The sequence below is a fragment of the Marmota flaviventris genome, chromosome 3, assembly GCF_047511675.1.
Source record: "Marmota flaviventris isolate mMarFla1 chromosome 3, mMarFla1.hap1, whole genome shotgun sequence".
NCBI lineage: Eukaryota > Metazoa > Chordata > Mammalia > Rodentia > Sciuridae > Marmota > Marmota flaviventris.
Window position 1 is genome coordinate 1,792,385 of NC_092500.1, and position 17,558 is coordinate 1,809,942.

General features: G+C 59.9%; 1 protein-coding gene and 1 long non-coding RNA gene across 15 annotated transcripts in view; one reads left to right on the forward strand and one right to left on the reverse strand.

Annotated features, from left to right (window-relative positions):
* Tafa5 (TAFA chemokine like family member 5) overlaps positions 1–17,558 on the reverse strand; it is a 205,793-nt gene that overhangs the window by 6,182 nt on the left and 182,053 nt on the right. The gene's annotated exons all lie outside the window — the stretch shown is intronic.
* LOC139705135 (uncharacterized) lies at positions 25–13,681 on the forward strand. Of its 14 annotated transcripts, none has more exons than XR_011706984.1 (9): positions 128–2,447; positions 3,495–3,639; positions 4,108–7,017; positions 7,108–7,304; positions 7,393–7,596; positions 8,117–8,276; positions 8,843–9,059; positions 9,947–10,081; positions 10,171–13,681. It is a non-coding gene; the product is annotated as an uncharacterized lncRNA (long non-coding RNA). The 14 variants fall into 14 exon arrangements; XR_011706973.1 differs by having other exon boundaries at positions 129–2,447; positions 4,108–7,304; positions 10,171–10,416; positions 10,539–13,681; XR_011706977.1 differs by having other exon boundaries at positions 129–2,447; positions 4,108–7,304; positions 10,171–10,416; positions 10,826–13,681.

A 17,558-nucleotide genomic window follows, 5' to 3' on the forward strand; every position in this document is an offset into this window, starting at 1 on the left:
GTGCTGGGCTGTCCAGGGTGCCTGAGCCCCTCGGGTGGAAGCCGGGTCTTTCCTGCAGAGACCAGCAGAGGACCGACGTGGCCAGGGCCTGGCCGCACCGCAGCATCACAGCCTCCTGGTGGGTAAGGTCTGCAGGTCCTGGAGGGGGAGGGGGTCCAGAGGCATCTCCACCTGGGGCACGTAGGTGCCCATGTGAGCAAAGTCCCTCACAGGGGTCCACTGACCACCACTGGCCGCCCACCTGGCTCTCCACACTCCAAGGCCCTGGAGGACTGCAGTCCCACAGGCTCTTCCCGGTCCAGCCCCGTCTACCCTCCAAGGTGCTGCTGGCCAGCTCTAGCTAGGCTGGGCTCAGACGAGGTCTGAACCACCCACTGCCCTCGATCCTCCTCACAAAGGCCTTCGTTCGAATCTCCCCGTCGGCTCGCACCACGGTGCTCCTGTGATCAGGGACGAGTCAGCTGACTGAGCCTGGCAGGACCCAGATGCTAAACCACGTGGAGGCCCAACACCCAGATCTCAGGCTGCCTGGACAGCTCGCAACCTCAAGAGACCCACGACCCCGTGGGGACACATGCAGTGTCCGGGCAGAAGCGAAGCTGGCCACAGATCCTATGTGGCCTTGTGATGGGTGGGCCGGGTACTGCGTGCAATAGACTGAGCAAGGGTAGAGGGGAGTTTGGGACAGCAGTGCCAAGGGCCACCACAGCAGTGGTCATCACAACTCTGCAGTGTAGGGAGCAGGGTGGGCATGCACCATCGGTGCGCTTCCCAGGCCACCCTGCGAGGCCAGGCTGGGCCACCCTCCTGTGCATCCAGTCTCAGTGGGTCACGCTGGGCCAGCCGACCTGAGTCTGCCCAGGCTGAGCTGCTGGCCCTTCACTGAGCCAGCTCTGAAGCCACATGGCCGCCTCGTCCCGCCACGTGAAGGGGGAGGCAGGGGCTGCAGGGAGCAGACCCACGGGAGCAGGATGGGGCGCTGGGCCACCCCAGCCAGGGGCAGCTCCGTCCCCACCCTGCAGCCTGGGAGCCTCTGCTCAGTACGCAGCAGGAGTGGCCAATACTGCCTGCATCTGGGAGGGGCAGGCGATGGCCCTGGGCACCTGAGGGACCTGGGTCTGGAGGCTCTGTGCGTCCCCAAAGCCACAGGGCCAAAGGGTGAGGCCAGGTCAGGACCCAGCTCTGTCTGCCCCAGGCCAGGCTCTGTGGCCACCCCGGCACCTGCCACTGTCGCAGCCACACCTCCTGCTCGGGCTGTGCTGGGGGCTGGAGGTGGGCCTCCTCTCTGGGGTTCTCAGCCCCACCCTCCCAAGCTCAGGGAGGGGCCAGCTGACCGGCTTCTCGCTGTGCTGAGAACAGGCCGCACAGCCAGAGGCGCTCACCTACGCGGGTGGACCTGGACAGCAGGTGAGTTTTCAGGAGCCGTAAGTCAGGGCTAACGGGACGCCCTGCAGAGCAGACCCTGCGTGGCCCCAGGATGGAGGACAGGTGCAGAGGCGGCTGCAGCGCCAGGGCTCCAGCTGACCAGCGCTGGCCAAGGGTGAGGCTGCAGCCACAGATCAGAGTCACGGAGCCCTGTGCCAGAGAACAAGGAAGCGTGTGTCCAACCCGTCAGGACAGGGGGTGGGAGGAGGCAGGTGGTGACAGGAGGAGGAGACCCCAGTGAGCCCGAGGATGGACAGAGGGAGCACACCGTGCCCCACCCCCAGATCTGTCCTGTGGGGTGCTGGTAAGTGGTGAACCTGAGCAGCCAGCCGAGGAGCAGACACCATGTCTGGATCCAGCCCAGCAGACTTCTAACCTGTCTCAGCCCTTACACGGCCTCCTATTCAGCCCATCCTGTAGGACGGAGGGCTCGGACACCCGTGTTCCCAGGCAGGGGGCAGTACTGTCCCCTAACCTGTCTGGATGTCAATGAATGTGGACAGGCAGTGATTGTGCAGCCCTCCTGTGCCAGGAGGCAACGAGCTGAGAAATAAGGTGGGGTCAGCCAGGGTCCTGGGGCGGGAGTCGCACACTCTCCCACTTAGCTTCATAGAAAGAACCAGACTGGAGACTCATTATTTTAAGTCAATAGGCTGCAAGAATGTGTGTGTGTGTGTTGGCTAAATAGTCTAGATTTCATTTCTAAAAACAGCCCAGACTCTTCTTGGACTTGAACTTGGGAAATGAGGCTCCTGTCTTCATGCCTTATTTCCCCTGGCTTACAGCTGTCTTCTTAGGATTTGCCTGGAGCAGGACTTCCTGGAACCCTGTAGAGGCAGGGCCCAGCATGGGAGCAGTTCTCCAGAGTGGACACCGCGGCTGCTCTTTGCTATTTACATTGGACTGAGATGACCAATAACTGTGCTTCTTCCTTTTTGGGGAATCAAACAAAAAAACCAGGTCCATGTTTTGGGTCACCGCGCTAGAACCCAGCCTGATCCTGACGAGGGGCGGCTTGCCTTGTAAGTGCTGGCCAAGGAGGAGAGGTGGTGGAGAAAGTAGGCCATCAGGGACAGCCACGCTGGGCATCGGACTCCGAGCAGTGAGGCCAGGAGGCCATGGGGGGCTCTCTGATGGTGCGAGAGAAGACCCACAGTGGCCATTGATGGCTGACCGGGATGGCTGTTGATCCTCCTGACCGGGGCATTTTAGCTGCCCCAGGTCTGAGCCCTCAGCCAGCCCTGACCGTTGGCAGAAGCTCCAGCACGGCTGGCCACGGTGGGCAGCAGGAGGGAGGCAGTGTGTGCTCCAGGGTCCTGGTGTGAGCTCGAGTGGACACGTGGCGTAGGAGCGTTGGTGTGGCACACGGGGGTGGATGGGCACACAGATCTTCCGGCGGCCGCCCTGGTGGGCTTAGACAGCTGGGCCTGGTGTGGTCCATGGCTGCTCATGTGTGGCCTCCTGCATGCTTCCTCTCTCACTGCCCCTCCACATGGCCTTGGGCCCTGTCTCAGCCACCCCGCACCACCCCTGGGCCCTGGCTGTGGCTGGGGGGACCCCCCAGCCGCACTCTGTGTCACCACAGCTCTCCTGGCAGATATGTCCTTTCCCCAAGCCGTCCAGGGTCCTGCACTGTCCTCTGCAGGTCTGTGCCACGAGGCTCTGCCCTCCTCCGTGGCCTACGTTCTCTCCTCCTTGGCCAGCACTTGCCTGAGGGCCCCTGGGGAGGCCTGGTCTCTTAGATCCCAAGCAATGCTGCTCCCACGGGTCACCTCGAGGGGAGGGTTTGCAAGGAGGCTCCCCCTACTGACTCCCCAAGATGGTGACCAGCTCTGGGGAGCTCTCTGTGGGCACCCACCACCCACTCGGGCACAGCCCCACCCCAGAGCCCCCCACAGCTCCCAGAGAGGCCTACATCCTTCCTGCACAGAGTGCACAGCAGCCACACATGGGCTAGCAACAGGGGACAGCAGCCGGCCCCTGGGCCACCCATGAGGTGAGAGACGGAGATGGCTCTGAACCTAGAGGGATCTGATTCTCCACGTTCTTACTTTGCCTTTTAAAACCAGGAAGGAGAACCCAGAGGTGCCCGCCCCCGAGTCGATGTGGACCCTGCTCAGTGGACTCTGCTGAAGGAGGGCCGGCCATCTTGGCGGCAGGACGTTGGGCTGGCTCCTTGACCTTTGCCCCAGGGTCACTCCCCTGATTCTCTGGGTGGGTCTGGTCACGTCACACCCCCTGTAGAGCAAAGAACTTCCTCCTGCAGTGCAGGACACGGAGTCCGACGCGGGAGGGAGACCCGGCCAGGGCTCAGGGTTCCACACTGTATCTGACTTGATGATGGAGGAGCCTCATGGCCAGGGAGGTGGGCAGTGTCCAGACACAGTGAGGGCTGCCAGCCAGGGGCCAGCCAGTCAGTGGCCCCCGCCCCCCCCCCCCCCGCGGGGCCAGATTCTGCGCCTGGAAGAGGGCTCCTCCCGCCTGAGGGCAAGTCCTGGCCACCCCCCGGATTTCATCCTGCTGAGACACTGGGCAGAGCAGCTGACCACAGAACCGTGCCATCCCTAGGCCTGTGGACTTGCCATACAGCAAGAGAAAACGGATGCACCTGACACCTACCTGGGAAAGTGGCTTTTGTATGTTCAAACTGAAATCAGAATTTTACGATGATTCAGGGGTGAGAGCAGGTCCACCTCCCGCGTTGGCTGCCTTTCTCAGTCCAGAAACCGACCACCTGTGCAGATGGGCTCGGAGGAACCCACGGTGCAGCGCACCTCCCCACGGGGCCTTCTGGCCCCGGAGGAGGACCAGAACCCACAGCAGAAGGTCCTGGGGCCGAGGCGGGCAGAGGTGAGGGCAGCCAGGCAGGCTGTGGAGCACAGGTGTGGGAGTGACCTCCTCTGTCCTGTGTCCTGCGCTGCAGGGAGGGGAAGAGGAGAGCACCCTGTGTGGGTGCCTGGGTGCCGAGGGTCTGGCCTTGACCTTGGCACGCTGCAGTCTATAGGACTGGGCACCCGAGGTCTGTGCCCCTGCTCTGAGTCCAGCCTAGACTTTCGGGACTTTCTCGGGTCCCTTCACTCTCATCAGGCCTCCTCCCCAGGCCGCCACCGTGCGGTCCTCAGTGCATCCACCGGGGAGCACCGGATCCTCCCCTCCTCCTCAGCTGCTGGACAGGAGGCCACACAGGCACATCCTGCAGACAGGGTGGGCAGCCCTGAGCCTGGCGGCCACCAGATCCCTCCAGCACTCACCTGCCACTCAGAAGATGGCCTGCTGATGCCCCCTCACTGGCTCCTGGCTCAGAGTAGAGGCTGCGAGTGCCCTTGATCCCAGGGAGGCTGGACCCGCAGCTTCCCCGAGGCAGGCTGGGGCTAGCTGGCCTGCCCACTTCACCCTGCACACTGTGCTCCCCACCTCTGACCTTGGGGCTGCAGCCCCTGTGCTGGCCACAGAGAGTGGGCGGGCGGGTGGAGCTGCCCTCTGGCCTGGGGAGGCGGCACCAGCTCAGCCCAGCAGCCTGCCTGCAGCTCTCCAGAGCGGCCGACCCCCAACCTCCGAGCAGCTCCACCAGCGTGCGGAGGGGCTGGGGGTGGGCGGCTGTTCAAAGGAGCCTTGGCAGGGAAGGACACAGCTCTGTGGCCCGGATCATTCCCTTTCTGTCCCCAGTCCTGCTGCGGCTTTGAAGTCCCCGTCACTTTTGCCAGCACTAATCCAGCCCAGCGTGTGGCCCTCCCTGCTGGCCCCAACGACGAGACCCGGCGGGCATCACAGAGGACAACCGCAGTGGCTGGGCCAGCAGCAGCCCACAGAGGGTGCATCCAAGTTCTCAGGCGGCTGTGATCAGGGGACTTGAAATGACAGAGCGGACATCAGAGGCCCTCCCACTGAGGCACCTCGGTGCCTGCTGTTGCCAGGGCTGCCCAACAGTGGGGGGCGTCCTGCTTCTGAAGCTCAATGTCCTCCCACCTGAGGGCAAGTCCATGGCCACTCCATGTCCACCTTCTACTAGCTTCCTGGGCCCTTCTCACGTCCTACGTCCTGTGTCCACTCTCAGGACACATGGTCACTGGCAGGTGGTCACCTCTGTGTTGGTCCCGCCAGGCTAGCCCCTTGCCGCTGCTGTCCATCAGAGGCAGTCCCCGAGTCCGGGCGGAGGTTGGGGCAAGGCCTTTGGAAGAGGGGGTGTCTGCACACCTGCTCACAGAGTCACTGGGCGACAGATCACCCCCACTCCACTCCACCACTTGCAGTGTCCACCAGGGCTCTTGGTGCACTTGGAGTCAGGCAACTTCACCGCGGTCAGCGTAGCACATCGGCATCTCCCCAGCTGTGGACCCGCCCCCCTCCCTGCCCCGATCACCCCCGTCTGCTGTCCCTGCAGGCCGCTCATCCCTGGCTTTCCACATAGATGGCATCTCAGGAGGTGGGCAGTGCACCCACGGCCTTCTCTGGGCACAGCCTCCTGGAAGTCCGTCTGTGTCGGGGTGTGGGTCAGCGCCGTGCTCCTTTCATGACTGAAAGATGGACTGGGACAATGTTGGAACTGTTGGTCTCTGCTTGAGGACTCCCGGGTGTGTCCACTCTGGCTGCTGGGGACAATGCCACCGCAATGGACAAGTGCAGGTTCTGGTGCAGGCTGCTTCTGCCCCTCAGGTGATGCCAGGTTCCATGGCCACTCCATGTCCACCTTCTGAGCAATGGCCACACTGTTCTCTTGATGGACACTGCCTGATGGCCTTCCAGAAGGACCGATAGCTTAAGGGTCACTGACCTCTTCTAGAAGCCGTCAAAGGGAAGTAGGTGAAATGACAAGGGCCCAAAGGAACCCTGTGGGCCCCGTCTGTGGCCCTGGCTGCCCTCGGGTGGCCGCCTCACCCTCCTTGGGCACCCCGTTTGCAGTTTTAGGTCCTGTCTGCTCATGCACCTCCTGCCCAACCAGCAGGTGAGAGAAGTGCTCGCAGATGTGGCCCCGACTACTGTCCAGTGTGGGACAGTTCCACTTGCCCTTCTCTGACAGCAGGACGGTGGATAGCAGGAGGTACTCAGCAGAGAGCGGGCTTCAGATTTTGGCTTTTCCCTGTGCAGGGAACCTGGTGCCTTGTGCATGCTAGGCAAGCGCTCTGCCACCGCGCTGCACCCAGCCCAGGGCAGGCGGGACACTCTTTCCAGATGGGGACAGGGGATAGCAACAGCTCCCAGAGCCTGGGGACCACAGGGGAACAGCAGCACCCACGGCAGGCTGCGCTGCTGAGCGGGACGCGTGGCAGGACAGTGCTTTCAGGACACGCCCAGCTACGCTGTTCCCATGGGGACGGTGCCCGGTTCACAGTGTCAACTTCTCAGGCTGGACCTGGGCTTGCAGCCTCCACCCCTGAACTTGACTGAAGAGTGCCCAACGCCTTCTCCTCACGTCGGTCTCTATGAGTTAATCCCTGGGGAATTTAGTTCAGAAACGGTGCAAGACAAGAAAGCAACCTGGATTCCCCCCAAATACAAAGCCACTGTCCCTGGCCCTTGCTGCAGCTCAGAGGGCACCCCGAGTCAGCACCTTCGAACACCCCTCTCAGCTGGGCCACTTGGTGTGTGGCACAGGTCAGAAAACAATAAGAACTGACACGTTTCAGCTTTTAATTGTGTCCAGGGGACTCTGCTAACACTGTCCTTGCCTTATCTCATGAGAAGGACAAGGGACGCAACCAGAGGTCAGGCCCATCAGGCCCCAAACCCGAGCCCAGCAGCAACCAGGTGCCTCCCTGGCCTCCTGCTTCCCCTGTCTAGCACATGGCATGGGCACTGCTGATGGAACATTGCTGAGTGTGGACACTGGAGAGACCTCTGTTCCAGAGCCCTCTCAGGCCCGGACTGAAGCAGGCCCCGAGGTAAACAGTGAAATCACTTGACAAGTTCCAAAATTTTGCTGGGAATTGGGTGGAAATTTTAGTTAATCTAAAAATTAATGTTTGAAAGAATGGACAACAGCGGCCTGTACCAGCGACCTCATCAGCGTCCCCTGACACCTGCAGCCACTGGTTCCTCCAGGGAAGGGCTTGTGCTCGCCGAGGTGGACAGCTAGTCTACGTTTTCTGCTGTGAGGAGCAGAGTTCTCCCTTCTCTCTCTCATTCAACGTGTTTAATTAAGCCAGTGCCATTCCTGGCCCTATTTGCTCGGAGGTAAGGGACTTCTCCAAGTGTATGCGGGTGAGTCCCCTCCTAAGGCCCTCTGCAGAGCTCCAGGTGCCCCCACCCGCCCCACCCCTGCCACCCAGGGCACCGGTTGTCTGGCTGATGCCTTCAGCTGCAGGCACAAGGGCTGACATCGTGTGGCAGCCACGGCGGGCCTCAGAGGGGCCTCCAGCCCCAAGTCCCACTCTCTGGGCCGTCCCTCCTGCCTGGCCACTGCTCAGCTGTGCCACTGCAGGGTGAGGGCATGAGCCCTGAGGTCACCTCCCCAGGCTCCGTTTATAACAACAGGGGGTTCTGCATTTGTCCCACGGGCTGCTGCTGGCCAAGTCCCGGGACCGCAGAGGGTGTTCGTGCCCACACACGCCTTAAAGTCGAATGCAGAGACGGCCTTCTGGTGCCCTCTTGGTCCAGCTGAACAAACTCTAGGTTTTTAAGGTCTCTCAGCTGACCCTGTGGGCTCCACAGCACCTGTGCACCTCACCTGTGAGGAATGCACCTGTTTTCTCAGGCAGGTAATTGCATTCCTGGAATGTCCTGAAAGCGTCCAGCAGCAATGGGGACTGTGGCTCCCCGGCCGGGGCTGGCTGGGCCTGCATCACAAGGAGGGCTTTGGTCTCACTGGACACTGGGCGCCAGGGAGGGCCCGCCGCCCCTCCCTACCACGTCAGGTGAGTCATTTCTTGCTGGGCGGGCACTGGGAGCCTGCTGCCCTCCTCGGCAGCTCTTTCCTTGAGCTCCTGAAAGGGTTGGCATTCTGTCTGTGCTGAGGGCTAGACACGGGGTGTCTCCAAGCCCGAGTGTGAGACGAGCAGGAGTTTAGACGGAGCGTGGTCGTGAGGCCGCTACCCAATCAGTGCTTCCATCCCCTGACGTGGATTAACTGGGTGGTAACTGCAGGCAGGTGGCTGTCACTGGAGGAGGGGGGTCACTTGGGCGTGGCTTGGGGGGTGCAGACTTTGTCCCTGGAGAGCAGAGCTCTCCCTAGGCTTCCTGGTGTGGTGTCCTGGGCGGTTTCCCTCCACCGCACTCTGCCATGATGCTCTGCCTCACCCAGAGCGATGAAGGTGGCCCTCAACAGACGGAGACCTCTGAAACGGGGAGCCCCCAGTAAACTCTTCCCCCTGAAAATCATGGTTGTCAGGTCTTTGGGTCACAGCAGCAAAAAAGCTGGCTGAAGCCACCTGATTTGAAATATTAAGATGGATTTTCATTTCTTATCTAAATTCTCCTGTAGAACTCAGGGTGCTGACTCCGTGCAGGTGTGGGGGTGCACGCCCCATTCAACACCTGCCACCAGGAGTCCCCAGCGGTGTCCTGGGGCACCCAGCAGTCAGACCCCGGCGTCTTCGAGGAAAGCAGTGACCTTGCAGGTGGCTTTCCACCTGTGGGGACGCCGGGCATCAGGGCTTCCCCAGCTGCTGGAGGGAACTGGACCTTCTCCACATTTCTGGGTATATGCTAAATATTTTAAAGGATGTGCTTATCAAACCATTTCACTCTGGAAATTTTACTGGAGAATATTAACATTTTTCTACTCCTTCAGTTATTTTTAGCAACTTTCTCTTTAGAAAAATCATGTTATTTAATGGAAATGTCCAGATTTAGTGATGAACACACTGGGAAGGCTCGCACTTTTGAATAGCTGAAGACCCTATCTGTGCTGCGAATTTCCCTTCGTCCTTTAGGGTTTATTTTCTGTCCTTAAAAAGTTACATCAAACAGAGTTCAAAAGAAGCACATTTTAAAGGCTTGGCAACGATGCCATGATCAGTTGTAAGAATGTCTCTTCCAGGGTTATTACTGTTTCTTTCCATCCTCGGTAGCTACCCTCTCCTCTTATGGGGGTTGAGGTCGCCTAAGTTAGGTTCTTTAGTTCCATTACCTCTGATCTGAAAATAAAGGCTGTAAGTGCTCTGTGGGCCTCACACACCGGAGACCATGTGTGTGGCCGAGCCTTTCGAGGCACACACAGCAACACCACAAGCCACCTCTGTGCATGTGGCCCAGGCCCTGCCCTCGGAGCAGTGAGACAGCCCTGCAGGTGCCAGCCTGCCCCGGCACGCCCCTGTGGCTCAGCCATCCCGGAAGCAGCATGTAGAAACTGAGGCACGGGTGTGGGGTTTCCAGGGACAGGGGCCTGGACGCAGCTGCCTGCCCGGCCACACGGGCTACCCAGTGGCTGCATGTCCTGCTGCGCCCTGTGGGCAGCAGACAATGGTATCACCCCGGTCCCCCGCCCAACTTAGGTGCAGGTGCAGATGTAGTACTGTGACTAAGGAGGCCGGGACCCTGCCGAGGGAGGCTGAATTCATGACACGGCGTGTGGGCGTTTTTGTAGAGATTTCAGAAATGACCGTAAACTGCAAACAGTCCCGCGTGCACGCCCCGGTTTCCATATGCAACCGCAAATTCAACCTAGGAAGCGTTTGTTCTTAAGACCTGCACCTGACTGCTTTTATTGCTGTTATTCATGGTAGGTACTTGATCTTCCCTCTGATTTGAGAGTTCTTTAACTTCCAAACGAAAACCGAGTTTCCGATTGCTTCACTTGTGATTGGTTAGGGTAACACCTGCTGTGCTGCGCAGGGCAGGGGGTGCGGAGTGGGACTCGGCGGCTGCTCTCATTTCCGTTTGGACTGCAACGTATCATCAGTGTGTCAGCAGGCAGCTATCGGTATGTGACATCACTGTGTTCTGTATCCATGTATCAGTGAGCTACTGCTATCAACGTGTGACAGTGTCTGCTCTGTGTCAATGTCAGCAACTAAAGAAATGTGATTATCATCATGCTCCACATAAATAATTTCGGTAAGTCGCTGTCTCAATATGTGACATTCTGTGTCAATTCAAAGCACTTTACTTCTTGATTCCCTTCTGACTGCCTATTTTGGTATGTTTACTAGGATTTCTTTTAACCTTACTGTTTGTAGGCGTGCCCATCGAAGGCAGCATATTCTTGGCAACTTTGAACCCCTGAGTCGATGACCCTTGCCTTTTGATACAGGCGGCCAACCCCCTCACACTTAGTGTCATCTCACTGCTGCTGGGAGTCTGTCCTGGGCACCACGGGCCGGGCTGCTGCAGACTGGGCTCTTGAGTTCCGCAGTCTTTGCAAACACAGTTCCGTTCCTTTTCCCTCTGTCGTGCCTGAGCAGGAATTCAGGATGGCTTCCCTCAGTGGTGGCTTTTATCCTGATAATAAGCCTGTTTCTCTAAGGACGCAATCTGTCATGGTTCCCCGTGACCCACAACGAGACACGAGGGGCCTTCTCATCCTGCTGCCATCCCTCTCCACCGCCTCCATTAATTCATCCGAGGTCGCCGCCAGGACAACCACCCTCCTCTGCAGTCCACCGAGTGCCCTGCTTCGGGGGTGGTGGAGTCCATATTCGCCCTGTGGCCAGAGTCGCAGGATCCTCGTAGCCCTCCACTTAGCTGGTGTCAGTGGTGACCACTGATCTTCTTACGGGTGACCTTTCCAATCCGCAGCGCCTGACTTTGATGTCTCTCTTCACGGACTTGAGCGTGTCTCTTAGGTACTTTTTCAGGAAAAGTATGCAGATGGCGCACTCTCTAAATCCTTGCTAATCCTTCCAATTTATTCCTTTTGTCCAAACAACTAGAAATAGGCCTGGGTTCGCAACTCAAACTGCTTTCCATCACATCCCTGAAGGAGATCCTCCCTCTCTCCTCCTGGCCCGGTCTCTGAGCTCAGTTGGCTTGTCCTTTGCCGGCTCTCCACAGCCTGCTCCTGGGTCCACACTACTTTACTCCAGGAACCCTGGAGAGTTATTACCCAGATTCCCTTCAAATTCCAAGATGTTCAAATATGCTACGTCTATGTACAAATATACCCCAAGGATTCACATATGCATAATTACAATGCACTAATTAAAATAACAATAATAATGATAGAAGAGAGATTGGGAGAGCAGAGCAAGTGGACTGGGGGAGGGAGGAGGGAGGACAAGGAGAGATGCCGGGGAAGGAGACTGATCAAATGATATTGTGTGCACGTAAGAATACGGCATAATGAATCCCACTGTTAGTGTAATTATAAGGCACCAAGAAAGATAAATGAAGAAATTTTAAAAATCTGAAACAAAAGAACTTGATAAGATTCACAGATGCCGAGTGAGATGTGAGACGCGGGCGCCTTCGCTTTGTCCCTGAGCTCTCCTTCTGTTGGGGGAACTCGGGGAGGTCTTCGGCGGCACCTCTTTCAGCCGTCATCTCTCTGTCCCTGCCATCGCGGCTCCCTGGATGCACAGGACCCTCAGGGTGGACACCTGCCCCGTCCCTGGGCCTACAGCCTGGGTTCCGATCCTTCCCAGTTTCCCAGGCTTGGCCCCACATCACTGTTTGGTCTCCTGCGGTGACACTTCTGTTACCTGAGGCTCCCAGTCCTCGTCCGGGTTCTCTTGTTTCCGGTGCCCTCGTCCTCGCCTGGCGTCTCCCCAGCGCCCCGAGGTGCCTCCCGTCAGCCGCTCCCCAGGTTCTTGGTCCTGGCTCCTGCGTCGTCACCGCCATCTTGGCCTCACAGCGCGTCTCCCAAGGCCGTCCTCCCGTTCCGCGAGGGGCTGCTTCCAGGGCTGCCTCTGTCCCCTGTCCTCCGCACAGTGCCTCCGCCCGTGGCCGCGCTCCCATTCGTCAGGCTCCCGCCAGCTTCAGCCGCGATGCCTTCTAAGCAGGCAGAGGCCGAAGTCGGCCTGGGATCCACCAAGCCTGGCTGCGCGGCCTCCAGTGGGTGCAGGGGTCCCGCCCTCCCCAGGCTGGCCAGGGGCTGCCAGGGGCGGGGGACACGCCGAGGCCCTGTCTTCCCATGATGCCCAACAGGCTTCTACCAGAGGAGGCGGCCCCGGCGAGGGGCTCTTCCCCACTGGGAGGTCACGTTCCTAAGCTCGGGAGTTTTATGCTCTTTGGGGATCAGAGAACCGAATGGAAGAGCACAGGCCCTGGTGCCTGCCTGCGTCCTGCCCTCCTCCTGGTCCTTGGGCCCAGGCACGGGCAGTGAGTCCTCACGGCCGGGTTCAGAGGCCATGCCTGGGTGCTGCTCCTGTGGGCAGTACACGCTGCGCCTCCCTCCTGAGGTCCTGACGCTGTTGGCGGTTCTTGTGTCCAGGACGCCTTCGACGTGGGGAGCTTGGCAGAGGCGGAGGAGAGCAACTGAGCATGCCGCCCTCCTAACGCAGAAGCCCACAGCTGGCCACTCCTCCAGAGGCTCAGCCCAGGAGTCCCCCCGCTCTCCAGACCCGAGAGAAGCCTGTCCAGTCTGCACAGTGGCCATGAAGAGATCGCCACGACGCCACTCATGTGGCCCTCATCTCCGAAACCTCACCCATCAGCTGTCCGTGTGTCCTGCGGGAACCCAGAGCTACCTGGGGCCAGGCCTAGATGCGCAGGGCAGACCCAACCAGAACGGAACACGTCGGACGGCAGTAACATAACCAGGGCTCCCTGCTGCACGGCGGCCATGGCGGGAAGGGCAGGAGCTGCCCGGCAGAGGCAGGTGGCCGTGCTCCATGCTGATGTGCCCTCAGGGAAGCCACCCCTCCAGAGCATTCTGGGAGGCGCCCAGGAGGAAGGCAGACCCTCCCCACAGAGACCTCCTCGAATCCCAGGCCTTGCTTCTCCATCCCTTTCCCTCCCCCCGTCCTGAGAGCCAGCTAGGCCAGCCTGGGGCACCGTCCCCTCCTCCAGACAGAGAAACTGAAGGAGGTGAGCACTTCCCCAGGGTCACCTACCCAGGAATGCAGAAGGACGGCCACTCCTCCAGGCTGGGGCACGATCAGATCTGACCAGGAAGTGCTATCGGGACCATGGTACAGCCCTAGAACGTGCCCCACCCCGGAAGGTCCAGCAGGGGCCACCTCCGAGGACGCACTGAGCTTGAGACCCAGGCTCCCTGCAGGGGTGGGTTCCCCAGGAGGAGAAGGAAAGGGGAGCACGGGCAGGCCACCCTCCCGGCCTGCATCACCTGCGTCTGGGGCTTAATGGGGAGCTGACATTTAAAGTAACTTGGATGGAGACAGAATTTCTTCTATTTCATTTTTAAAGACTGATCTTTACCAAATGTCTCTGCCAAATGCTGTATTTCATTCCACTGCGGAACACGGAGGCTGCCGGGAAGGGTGGTCAGGGGCCCTCCTCCTGCGGGCTGTGTCTTGGCCTGCAGATCTGCTGGGGGCACATCTGGACACACCCGCTGCAGACGCCATGACAGAGGGGAACCTGGGCATTAGGGACAGGCTGGTGGGCAGAGGCGGCCTTGGCTAACTTCCCCTCTTACATACCCGAGCTTAGTCTTCCCAGTACAGCTGGGAAGGGTTTAGTTTACTTTATGAAAGAATAAATCCCTAAGCAGTTTCATCTGTGAGGTTAGAAGGACGCATCAAATACAGGAGGTAAACACGCTCAAGAGCCCTGCCCACATCCCCATCAGGGGGCCCTGCCCACCGTCCCGGGTAAGGACAGCCGCACGGGTAGACTGGCCCCTGGTTCTGGGCCTGGCTTCCAGGGGCAGTGGCCCAGAGGCCCTTGCCGGAGGGTCTCCACCTGGGCGTCTGACTCCACTGTGTGCAGGGAGGCCTGAGTGTACCAGAGGGCAACCCCAGGGGCTGGGGGAGGACTCAGAGCAGATTTCTGGAACATTCTGAGACTGCCTTCCACAGCCTTCCTCTGGGGTTTTCAGAAACAGTCCTGGAGCAGAGGGACCTGTGGTGGCCTCACATCACACCCCTGGGGCTGCCGGCCAGGCCGATCCCCACCCCGTCACTACGTCAGCACCGTAAGTCCTCAGAACCCCCAGGGAAGGAGGGCACCAGAAACCTGCCCTGCTGCTCTGGTGGCCCCGTCACCAGGTTCCCCAACACCAGGCTCCCCGCTAGCAGGCCCTCGGTCTCCTGGCAGCTCCTGTGGGACGCCAGAGGGTGGGGAGGGGAGGGCGCAGGCTGAAGTGGGGTGGCTGTGGACAGGCTGACCTTCGACCCAGCTGCCCGTGGTGCAGGGGCCAGAGCTCCAACTTCCCAGGAGCCATTCTGACAGCAAGCCTCCTTCAAACTTTCTCAACGCAACCTGCGGGTGGGCGTCCAGTTGCTGGGCAGGCTGCTGGTCCCCTGTGTTGGCCCCCTCATGGTAGGCTTGCCCCAAGCCATGGACTGTGACAGCCTCTGTTCCCACCCCCCACTGGGCCAGCTTCCTTGAATTTCAACCATTTGCCACTTACACATTTAAGACAATTCACAGAACAACTGCTTTAAGGAAAATTGAGACTAATGCGGCACAATTACTGTAAATAGCGACCAGCATATAATGTCTCCTATTACCAAAAGTGTCCACAGAAGTGATGTGAGCGTGGTCAACCCCATCTTTTGTTTCTGGGCTCATTTCTGCTGAGAAAATGAAGAATGTCACTGCTTACAATACCAGATGACGGCGCCCGCCATAGACGTTTTTGTTTACACACGAAATCTATTAAAATGTCCAGCTATTATTGTGATGATTTAAAACCACACAGAATGGATTGCAGACAGGGATCAGAGTAATGGCTTGGTGTTTTTCATTGTGCTGAGCAAAGATGAGTTAGGGTGCAGGTACTGGGTCCCTCAGGCTGAGCACCCACCGCCCGCCTTGCCTCTCCCGCCACTTCTTAATCCTCAGTCTGCTTTGTCCTCCCAAGGACGTCACATTCAGAGAGAATCCAGATCGATCGAGGTGCTGGGCTATCCGGGCGCGCTGCCATCCCGGCTCCCGGCGAGTGGTGCGAGGGGCGCGCTCCGGGCCTCCTGCTCTGGATGTCCTGCGCGGTTCTCCTCCCTCCTGGCCCGCGGCCAGCACTCCTGCTGCTCAGCCTCCCTCCTCCGGTCACCTGCTCCTCCTGCTGTCTGCGGTCTCCGCTCTGCCAGGACCCCTGCAGCACCATCGGATCTCACGTGAGACTGGACGGCAGCCTCTTCGCTGTGGTCCAGGTGGCCAGAGGCAAAGTTGCCCTCTGCTCCCCGTGGGAGGGCTCCGAGTGGACAGGAAGCATCCATCTCATCTCAAGCAGCAGCTTCCTGCAGCCCCCACAGGTCTGGCATCAGGTCCAGGGGACCAGGGGAGCGGAACAGGCCCAGGAACGAAGGTGCCGAGGGTGCACTCAGAGAGGCTGGTGGCCGCGGAAGGGGAAAATCCGCAGCTGGAATCCCACCTAACCACTGAGGCAGTTCCTCACCCCCTCCTCACGCAGAGATGCAGAACTAGGTCACACGGTGCCCTCCTCGGGGCCCACTGCCTGCGGCGGTGTTCGTCACGTGGCACACACTGCCCTGGAGCTGATGGCGTGGTGCTGCTCTTTCCAGCCTGCTCCTTCGGGTTCTGAGGGAGGACTGCTGGAGACCCAGCTATGGCATCTGCACGCCCCCACCTTCCTGTGGACCTGCCCACGTGGACAGAGAAGGCCCCGTGCTGCCCGAGCACAGACGCCTGAGGCCCACTTTCCAAGGCAGCTGCTGGCTTCGCTGGCCTGCTTCACTGAGGTCCCCAGGCAGAGGTCACGGTGAGGTCCCCAGGCAGGGGTCACGGTGCCTGGGTAGCTGACCAGTGTCCTCTGTCACTGTCTCTCTGTTGCAGCTGCCCTCCCATGAGGCTATGTGCTGTTGGGACCCAGAGGCCAGCCCAGAGGAGCTCGGGTCATGAGCCGAGGCTGGCCCTACAGCGGGGCCAGGTGCCCCAGGGCTGAGGCCCAGGCTCCATGGACTTCTGTGCAGGTAGCAAACCCACCCGCTGCTGGCTGCACTCAGGGTCATGGCTAATAAGCAGCCCAGAGCTGAGGGGCTCTGCCTGGGTCAGGACACCTCAAGGAGCTGAAGGCGAGAGAAGGACCCATAGGGTCATGGCTAGCTCTGGACTTTGGTCAGCGAACCCCACTCCACCTCCGTCAAGCCAGAAGCGGCTTTCCCTTACTGGTTTTCAGAGCAAGAAGCACGCCAGTGTCCGAGCGTCGAGGTCTGTGATGAAGGTTTCTAATGTCTGGACGCTCACTGGACAGCGAGGCACATGCCCGTGACACCTCCAGAGCAGCCCCCGGCCTGTCTGCAGGGGCCACAGCTGGCTCTGGGCTCCTCAAATGGATAGGGAAGCCACATTTCCTCCATGAGGGAACACAGCCACTGCTCCTAGTCCTCAGGGGTAGGATGGCCCAGGCCCGGCCAAGAGAGTGGAGGAGGGAGGCGGAGATCACCCAGATGGCCGAGTGGGCAATGCCACTCAGGACATGGAGGAAGTGGCACTTGGCACCATGTCTGGGGATGCCAGGGCAAGGGAGCCCAGGCCTCCAGAGCAGGAGGCGGCCACAGAGTTCCCAGTAACAGACAGGGAGGGCCATGTGGAGGCCGAGAGTAGGGAGACTCAGAAGTCCAGCCGCCATCCCCAAGGCTAGGGGACTCCTGGGGTCCCCACGGGCCTGGGAATGCCAGGCAGTGAGGAGAGGAGGGGAAGCAGACCCCGGCTGTGCCTGGGGACCAGATGAGCCCCAGGCTCCTGGAGAGCGTGGGATGGGCCGACAGCTGGCTGTGCCACAGCGGCTTGCCCCTCGCACTCACTCAAGGTCAGCTACCCAGTGGCCATGGATTTCCCCACCAAGACACCTCTCCCCTCCCCTCCAGGATTACCACCTCCTAACTCGGGGCTCCACACAGGTGCTGGCTGCTCAGCCACTGGGCCCACGGCCTCTTCTCTGAGCTCAGCCCCTCTGACCGAGGCCACTGGTGCACAGCTCTCTGTCTGCTGCATGGGGACTAGGAAGTGATCATGGGCACACCAGGGAGCAGTCGGGCAAGGATGTCACAGTTCCACCCTGACAGCCACCTCTCCTCACACCTGCCTGTGCCAACCAATGTCACCAATGCCCTGTAGCACCCTGTGGACCTTCCAGGTCTCCCCACTCCTGCTCTGACCAAGACCCCGCATGT